The following is a 9728-nucleotide window of genomic DNA, read 5'->3' on the forward strand; positions in this document are numbered from 1 at the left end:
ACTTGGTGATGCATTTTTGTTTTTTTACTGTGATTGATCAATCACTTAGCAATAGCTAAGTGAGGTGCAGACTGTGGCTATGTAAGAAGATTGTGTAAGATGTTGTTTCAGTGTTTGTTTTATGTGTAAATGTTGATTAATAAATTTTAGTTAAACGTCACCCGATGCCTGTGTTATCAATACATGAGTATCTTTACAAACATCGGCAAATTCCGTACGTAACAGTATCCACCTTATTTCATTTACATATATTGGAAAAGATTCCCTTCAAACAAACTATTACTAAGCCTGTGTAGAAAGAAATTAAAGGTATATTATTTTGGCTTCCATAACCAACTAACAAAAAATCACAGTGCAATTTCTCCCTTATAGAACATTTGGCTAATCCACAAACACATTTTATCATTATGACTTGACATGTGACTTGGACAAAATGACTTGAGACTTGCAAATAATGACTTGTTACCAACTCTGGATTAAGAAAATTAAAACCTGTGGTTTTTTTTTTGTTGTTGTTAATTTTTTAGTAAAATATACAGTTTAGAACAAAACTAGTTCAATCAACTCTTTTTACTGCTGTGGGCACGTGCATATGTTACCCTGAATATAGTACTACTATGAGAGTTAGGAATTTTGTGCCACCATGAATAAAGGATATTCCCCTTCAAATCCCCAAAGTTTACCACTTTCAGATAACTAATGAAATATAAAAATGTATGTTCCATTTTTATTGTGTATCAAAAATAAACCTGACAGTAGGAGAGTTGTTTGTCTATAAATGTAGCAGTGAAAGAGTTAAGAAACACTAACTTTCATAATCAGCCATTATAATTACTTACAAGTACCAAACTTTAATTGCTGTTAATTCCTGTTGATTTTACTGTGTATTCCTATTCAAAGTTTTTTTTTTCAATTCTGTGTTGTATAATGAATTCTTGCTTTAGTTTTTATCAGAACTTCAAATGAAAGGAATGGTATTACCACAGTGAAAGTTTGTACATGTCTTGATGTTCAGTTATTTTATACTTGTAATCATCTTTTTAATAAACCAATGGCCTCTGCAATTCAAGTGAATTGTATCATTTTTATAGCTGTTAGTTTCATATTTTCAAAACTTGATGACATGTAGGATATAGTACAAAGAAAACTTTATGTACTTAGTTACTAGTTGTACCCAGTGGTTAGTAAAATTTTGTAATGTTTTTATTGAACGTCGATCAGAAAACTTTCTAATAGTAACACTGCATGTGTTTGCTTCTAGGGTGAATTCTTGTCGACTTGCGTCATCTTCAGATGTCGAATCGGAAGAAGAAGAAAACAACGAGGCTGATTATACTGTCTACGAATGTCCTGGTTTGGCCCTGGTATGTTTCTAAAAAAGATTTATTGTGTTTTACAGCAAGCAGAAAAAATGCATGCCAACTGGCTAAGGTACTGTTAGTATTGCTTTTTTTTTTTGTATCAGCTGTATAGGTAGTATGATGTAGTATTTTTAGAGTTTATTGTTATTATCAAACATTCAGCTATAATAGACACATCTTCTACTTAACTGCATGAGTTTCTGAATAATTATTATTCTTTTACAAAATATCAAATGTAATTTTTAAACTTGCCAGATGATGTTTATGTATTCCTGATCTTGTAATTGTTGGATTTAGTAAACTTCTATGAACTACTTTCTGCATGGTCTATGATATTTATGTGGAGTTGGTTGGTTGAATTATTAGATAAAAAGTTGCCTCTTCTAAATGTGAAAACTTTTTGAATTTGTAGATAACTACTGGTAGTGTGTGTTTAATCAACCATGTTATTTTGCCTTAACTGTTAACTCTATTCTGTATTATAGACTGGTGAGATGGAGGTTCAGAATCCACTTTTTATAGATGAATCAGAACAGGCTTTGCCTCAGCTACCAAAGGAAAACGGCAAGTGACTGTCTTCACAATAGGTTTTGGATGTAAATACTTGTTGTTCTGTTGGTTTTCAGCTTATGATTCTACATTCCTAAAAACTAGCCAGATAATAAAATGAAAAAAAAATGGTGACTGTTATCAGTTTTACTACTGAAGGTTTTTGCTACCCATTTCTGCTACTCCTATTCTTGAATGTGTGTTCTTATATTGTGCTGTGAGTTATTCCTGCCAATTGAATTATTCTTATAAAGTATGTGTTCTTTTATGAAGAAAATGGTAAGAGAAAAGAAAAAAAAGAACAGAGTTGAAGGAATAAACAGGAAATGCACACGTGTAATCCAAACATTTCATAAGACAAAGATATGTAATGTTGAAAAATAATTTGTAATGTTTTACAGCAGGTGTTATATTAAGACTGTTGTCATACTTTGTATTCTTTACAATACTAAACTATATGTATAACATTAGAACTGTTTCTGCATGTGTAGCTAATCACCCCCACTTTGCAACTCATTCCTACACCACTGATATATGATATTAAAAAGAAGACATACATAATGTATTTTCAGAAAATAAATTTTTGGTTGTTATGATAATAGTTCTTCATAAAATTGTTGCTTCCGTAAATATAGATTAATAAGAATGATATGATAGCAAAAAAACTAGAGAGAAGTTAAGCATTTAACTCTTATTTGTTTTTGTAAATGTGTGAACTTCATTTTACACATGTTAAATAGATAATTGTTACTTTCCGAAAGTTAACAATGGACAACACTTTACTGTTATTGCCAGGTTTTTCTGTCGAAAAATCTGGCAGTCAATATCATTCTTACATTTTATGAAATTTTGAAGCTGTTTGTGTTAATATTGCTGATAAAAGTTAATACTGAGATTGTAATTTATAATCAAGAGGGGGGGGGGGATCAGTGGTATACTTCCCACCCTTGAAACTAACATTCAGCAACATGCTTCATAAATATGACACTTTACATTTAAATCATTGCCTTTCATGTTTAGCATTTCTATATAGGTTTATGAATTATTTTCAATTTCTCTAAAGCTTCAAAATCATTCTCAATCTCAGTGATTTCCAGTGGTAAATACAGTTTAAGCTACTATTGGTTGAAAGTAGTGTGTGAATTTAACAATAACTTTTAGTGATACTAAAATTAATACTCAATGTAAGAAAGTTTATTTTCTTAATTGTCATTGTAAGTGCATTTCACCTCAGTCTGTTGCTTTTTTTCTACTTGTCAAAGAAAGTGTATTTTTTAATTCTAGAAACTGTGATAGTGTTTAAAAATATTAATTTAACTGCTTTTGAAGTAAAGATATGTTAATGATTTAGTCTGTTATGGGCTCTGAGGAATAAGCAGAAACATTTTTATGCTTCTGTTGTAATCTGTTGAACTGCAGTATGATGTATTTAGTTTTGTATATTTGTGAATATATTGCTTATTGGTTTCTCAGTTTTGCTATAATTGAAAATTTATTAAACCAGTAAGTAACAATGTTACACTCAACAATTGAATATTTTACCATTATGATGCTTTAATACTCAGATCTTGCTTGTGAATGTATAAAAGCTTCACCCTTTTATTTTATTATTTGTTACTGTAAATTAAAGAAAAATATTCTAGTTATAAAAATAGACATGCATGATTTGTTGAATGAATGAGATCTAGATTGCATAAATCTATAAAGTGATTGTTATTGTATATATATACGCTGTGGGAGTGTTAAATCATAAAAAATAAGCCTCCTTTATTTATTTACTTATTTTACTGAAATAGGCTTTTTCATAATAGTTAACCTTCCATAACTGTTTTTTTTATGTTGCTTTGTAAAAATTATAAAAATACTATCACTTCATAAAAAAACAAATCATTAAAACAGATTTGTGTAAGGAGAATTATACTTACATTTGCATATAGATATGTTATTTCATTTTCTGTGTCTTAAAGTTTTTCTTACTTGTTTATCTTCGTATTTGTGCTTTAATGAAAAATTGTGATATTTTGTCTACACCATACATCAATGGCATAGATCACCAAAACTTTCTCATGGAAATGTTTTAAGTTACAAGGTAAAATTTAATATTAAAGTTCACTAATAATGTTTCCACCTCAGAGTTTTAGCAAGTCCTTTATAAGCTTCTAGCAAGAAATATCCAATGATTTTTTTTTTTCAAGTACATTCACCACTGCTGATAAGGTCTTTTTAGTATATACATAATTTATTAAGCTGTTCTAGCTAATAAGAGCAGAAAAATATATAAACTAGCTGTCAAGACTGCTCAATAATGTAGGATAAATCTCCTAGAAACCTTATTCCATAGTGATTTATTGAACACAGTTTTAATTTTCATTGGTCATTCCATTTTGAGTTTACTGAAATTCTTGCAGTTTGTAACCTTCATTAAACCTTGTGCATAAAATGCCAATATTTTTGTACAAAAACTAACTAATTAATCAGTGCTTTATTAAAACTTTTTTTTATACCTCTTGTTTATGATTCACTGTGTTGATATTTATCTGTTTGAAGACACTGATCATTGCTACATATGCATGAAAATTCTGTAATGAAATGGTAAAGATTGAGATTCCAATTCTGCTTTACAATATTAAGTGTTTCACTAATGGACTTTGTTTGATTCGTTGCTTATGAGTATTTTTGTGAATAATTACAATGTATAGCTTATTATTTTAGTCTCTGATTTACAAAGGAATTTTACTTTGTTACCATTATTTGAAACTTTTATGTTTCTATATTATGTTTGAATTAGAAAATCTCTCATTAATATGGATAATTCTGTAAATGTACGTTATAACAATATAATTCAGCTTGTAATGCAATAGTTTTTGCATGGTAACCTGTATAAGTATGATTTTTTTTTTAAATTGGAGAATTCAACAAAGTAACTATGTGAGTTAATAATATCTCGCATTCTGTACCTTCTAATGTCTTGGCATAGCCTGGTGGTTAGAGCACTTAACATTCAATCAGTGGGTCACAGGTTCAAATCCCATTACTAAGAACCTTCATCCTTTCAGCTGTATGGGCATTATAATGTTATGGCCAATTCCACTACTTGATTATAGTAGCCCAAGAGTTGGTGGTGAATGTTGTTGACTAGCTGTCTTCTCTCTAGTCTATTGCTTCAAAAGTAGAAATAACTAGTGCAGGTAGCCCTTAAACAGCTTTGTGCAAAATCCAACAAACATCCTCTAGCAGGTAACTACTCATCCTTGAAACCTATATCTGATGACGACTGTAACAAACAAGAGACAGCTATATTGAAACACAAGATATTTTCTTGTGCTTTTATTGAATTATAGCCAAATATCTATGGTTTGAGTTTCAAGAAAACTGTGATTCTGTGTATTCTCATATAAAATTTGTTCTACTTCTGACTCAGCATAACATATTACATAATTGTGGATTGTTTAAACAATCTGTTATACGCCAATGCCACTATTGTTCTGTAATATCAGGTTTGTTTTGTTTTTTTAATTATTATTTGGTTTAAGCAGTATGGTATGTAACTAGCACAGGACTATGATTATTTTAGTGATATGTTGGTCTATGCCTTGAACTAGTAGCTTGTGTAGTTTATAGATGAGTGTAAAAGATAGGTTTTCTTCTACCTGAATAAGGTAAACATTTTTTGTGTATTGTGATTACTATCAAAAATGAGACTAATCTGTTTGTCTGTATTTACAAAATATTCCAACAAAAAAAAAGTTGTTTTATAGAAATGTTTTTTTTGTAAAATAAAACTTACTCCTTAGCTAGAGGTCCCTTGGAAAGACAGCAGTAAGTTTATGGCCTTACAATGCTAAAATTGGGGTTTGATTCCCTTTAGTAGACACAGCAGATGGCCCAATGTTGCTTTGCTCTAAACACACAACCAACAACCTTAGCTAGATGATCTGGAGCTTATTTCAAGTGATAAATTTTTATTCCCAAGTCACTCATTTCAAGTAGTCACATTCATTCAATAAAGTCTACTGGAAGGTCACTGAAATGGTTACATTTAGTTATTATAGCTAATTTCTAAGAATTAGAATAGTGAATTAAATCAGTAATAGATAAGATATTATAAAATGATGAAGTAAGGTAATACATGAAACATTTATAGGTAATTACTGTTTTGGTCTTCAAAACAAGTATACTTATTTGATGTTACATTTTTGTAAGTCTTTATTCTCAGTAGTTTGAAAGTACTGTTCACATTATTGTTATATTAATGTTGCATAATTATGATGTTTATGCAATATAAAATATAATTAATCATGACAATTAAAAAATGACAGAATATTTTTGGCAAAAGTTATTTTCATCACTTACTGGTATTTATTTACAATATTACTAAAATATTATGAAATTATTATTATTATAGGTATTAGTTTTGTTGTTTGCTAAGTGAAAATACTGTTATTAATGGCTTGCAAACATCCATGTAAATGAATAATAAGTGTGATATGTCATAAGAAGACTGGTATTAATTTTAACCCATAATATCATTCTATATATATTATTGAATAAAAAATTATCTTAGATGGCAGCATGAAAAAAAAATTGGGTGAAATTATATTAAGCTTATTTCTGGGCTGATTTTATGTAGTTTTAATGTGATTCAAAGTTACTGTGTTAATTAACAAGGTAGTAGAAAACTGGATTATTGCAGTAAGAAATAAAAGAAATAGAAATAAAAAAAGAATGTTGTGATTTCAATATCTATTACCGTATTTTCATATAATATCATACCTATTGAGGGATTAATCATGACTTCCTAGCTGGGTATGTGAACATTTGTATATAAAACTTGTTGTGGGTGATGCAGTTTGATAAATTTATTAAGCATGTGTTTGTTATATACAAGATCAGAAAGTTTTTGGAAAGTACTAAGAGTTTATAGAGACATAAATGTCTATATATATATATGTGTAAACCTTATTACAAATTTTCTTTTTAATATGGCTACATTTTAAAAATTTATGAAGTGTGATGCTTTCAGAAGTTTGTATTTTACCTTTTCTAGAATTAATTTATGTGTGGCTATCTCAATATAAATAAATGTATATGTATTCTTTCAACTTGCTAAAATAATCACAAAAGTACATTGTATAAATGATGTGTCATTTTTTGTCAGGAACAGCTGTGATGTACAAACTTTCAGTATTTTCCCAATGTTAATAAAGATTAGTTGTTTATATATTTATTCGGCATTTTAGTATGTTTATTTTTATACCAGCATCTCCGTCTTTGTGGCTATTGGATTCAAGATTAACGAAGAAAAGCACCATGGTTAAATTTTATTTAAACATCTTGTTTTCCTTAGATGCATGTTTACAATAAGATGCTCTAACGTTACAAGATGCTATACATATAGTAAATTATTTGCGTGATGTATTTTGAATTTCAATTTTATTTTTGGAAGAAAAATGCCTAATATAATGAAACTCATTAGCGCCACATTTTACAATGTAATACTCTTTTAAAATGAAAGTGAAAAATTAAGAAATGTACTTTTCTTTTTTATAAACAAGAGGGAATCTTCAACAGCCACGTCATATTAAATTATTTTGTGCAGGATTAGAGTAAATGAGAGAGAACGTTTTTTACCTTTTATTAGCGATGTTTTTATACGCCGGAAATACATTATGACACCCTTACGGCTGAAAGGGCGAGTATGTTTAATGGGACTGGGATTCGAACCCGTGACCCGCAGATAGCAAGTTGTGTGCCCTAACCACCTAGCCATGCCGGGCCCCAGTGGAGGGAGCAACATGTTGTTGTTTTGTGGGGGATCTTTTAATTTATCTGGTGAAACGTCCAGTCCTCATAACAATCACAAACTATTTTATTTTGTCCTTTAACGTGTCTAGAAGCTTGAACACTTGTGCACTGCCATAAATTGTTGCCTATGTGCAAATTTCGTTAACTTTACTATACTATATAAAAACAAATCAACTTACTTGTACAGTTTTATTTTTAGAACAGATACAACGTTTCGATCATTCTCAAGTACACAGGTTTTAAAGGTAAAGCACGTTTTAGTTCTTAAATCAACAATCTAACAATATATTTGAATTCTAGAATTGATAGTAGTTACTTATGCATGTATACAATATCCTACCAAAAGTCATGGGACACACCTTTGATCGCAGGAAAATGGGTGTCGACGAAATATACAAATAGTTTGGCCTATAAAGGTGATCAGCGGCTCACTAGGAAGTCATTTTGATCTTGTTCGCCGAACGATGAATAGACGGAAAGAGCTAACAGGGGAGAAGGATAGTTGGATGTCATTTGGGGAAAATGTCTGTACGTGGTATTGCGCAACAATTAAACATTCCCAGGTCGACAGTTGGCAACGTGCTGAAGAAATGGAAGTCCACAGGTGACAATAAGCCCAAGAAACGACCAGGTAGGCGTAAAATACTGACTGACAGGAGCCGACACGCCTTGAGAGGGCTGGTTACCTCATCTCGCCGTCAGACCCTAGAGAATCAGTGTTTGGAAATTCGAGTAGCTGCTATAAGTGTTTATAGCATGCATTTACATCCTATAAGTGTTTCCACGCCACGTCGAGAGCTGCATGCCATGAATTTTCACGTAAAAGCTGCAGCCCACAAGCCGTTAATAACAAAAACGAATGCACACCGTCAATTGGCATAGGGCAAGGCACACCGAACCTGGACTGTCGGTCAATGGAAATCGATCCTGTGGAGCAACGAGTCACGCTACACACTCTTCCTGTCTGATGGACGTGTTTAGGTATGGAGGATGCCTGGAGAATGCTTATTACCTAAATGTGTTGTCCCAACAGCGAAGTTTAGAGGTGGTGGTATTGTTACAACAGCGGAAGTCACGCGACGCTTAAAGCATGCGCGCTGGAGTTTCTAGAAGGATCATGACTTTTCCTAGCAACTCTAATCTGTTCTAAGCGCCCTCTTTTTTCGTATATAAGCCCGGCAAATAATTGCAGATAGATAGATATAGAGACAGATAATTGAGTCAAGTGAGCGGTAGTGACGGTAATATAAAGTGTGTGTTTTGTTATCGAGATTGCAAACATATTGACTGTGGAAATTCTGTGTATTATAAAATTGTAACGAGAAAGAATAAACTAGTTTTAATTAAGAAAAGAACTTGTATTGCTTTTGTAATTTTTACAGAAAATTAACAAACGAGCAGATACGCAACAAATTGGTGTCAGAGAGTGGGATAAAAAAAAATAGAAACGAGAAGTGGCAAATCAAACTACGACTAAGCAGATTTGATGGCAGCAATACAAGAGCAGCAAAAGATACAAGAAGAACGAGAAAATAAACAAAAAGAGAGATTACAGCAGTTTTTGGAGGAAGAAGAAAAGAAACAAGAAGAGAGACAACAGCAGTGGCAAGAAAACCTGCAACAGTGGCAGCTCGAACAGCAAAATAAACAAGAGAGACTACAGCAGTTGTTGGAAAAGAAAGAAAAGAAACAAGAAGAGAGACAACAGCAGTGGCAAGAAAACCTGCAACAGTGGCAGCTCGAACAGCAAAATAAACAAGAGAGACTACAGCAGTGGTTGGAAAAGAAAGAAAATAAACAAGAAGAGAGATTACAGCAGTGGCAAGAAAACCTGCAACAGTGGCAGCTCGAACAGCAAAATAAACAAGAGAGACTACAGCAGTGGTTGGAAAAGAAAGAAAATAAACAAGAAGAGAGATTACAGCAGTGGCAAGAAAACCTGCAACAGTGGCAGCTCGAACAGCAAAATAAACAAGAGAGACTACAGCAGTGGTTGGGAAAGAAAGAAAAAAA

The 9728-nt window shown here is 31.6% G+C and overlaps 1 protein-coding gene across 1 annotated transcript in view; it reads left to right on the plus strand.

Moving 5' to 3' along the window:
* The window catches only part of LOC106462475, a 17909-nt gene extending 10772 nt beyond the window's left edge, over positions 1 to 7137 (plus strand). The window contains exons 6-7 of the mRNA XM_013922402.2: positions 1262 to 1364; positions 1847 to 7137. The gene's annotated coding sequence lies outside the window, so the exon portion shown is untranslated. The remainder of the gene's footprint in view (positions 1 to 1261; positions 1365 to 1846) is intronic.
* Positions 7138 to 9728: the final 2591 nt, after the last annotated feature.

This window comes from Limulus polyphemus, unplaced genomic scaffold (genome assembly GCF_000517525.1).
Source record: "Limulus polyphemus unplaced genomic scaffold, Limulus_polyphemus-2.1.2 Scaffold1177, whole genome shotgun sequence".
Taxonomy (NCBI): Eukaryota; Metazoa; Arthropoda; class Merostomata; order Xiphosura; family Limulidae; genus Limulus; species Limulus polyphemus.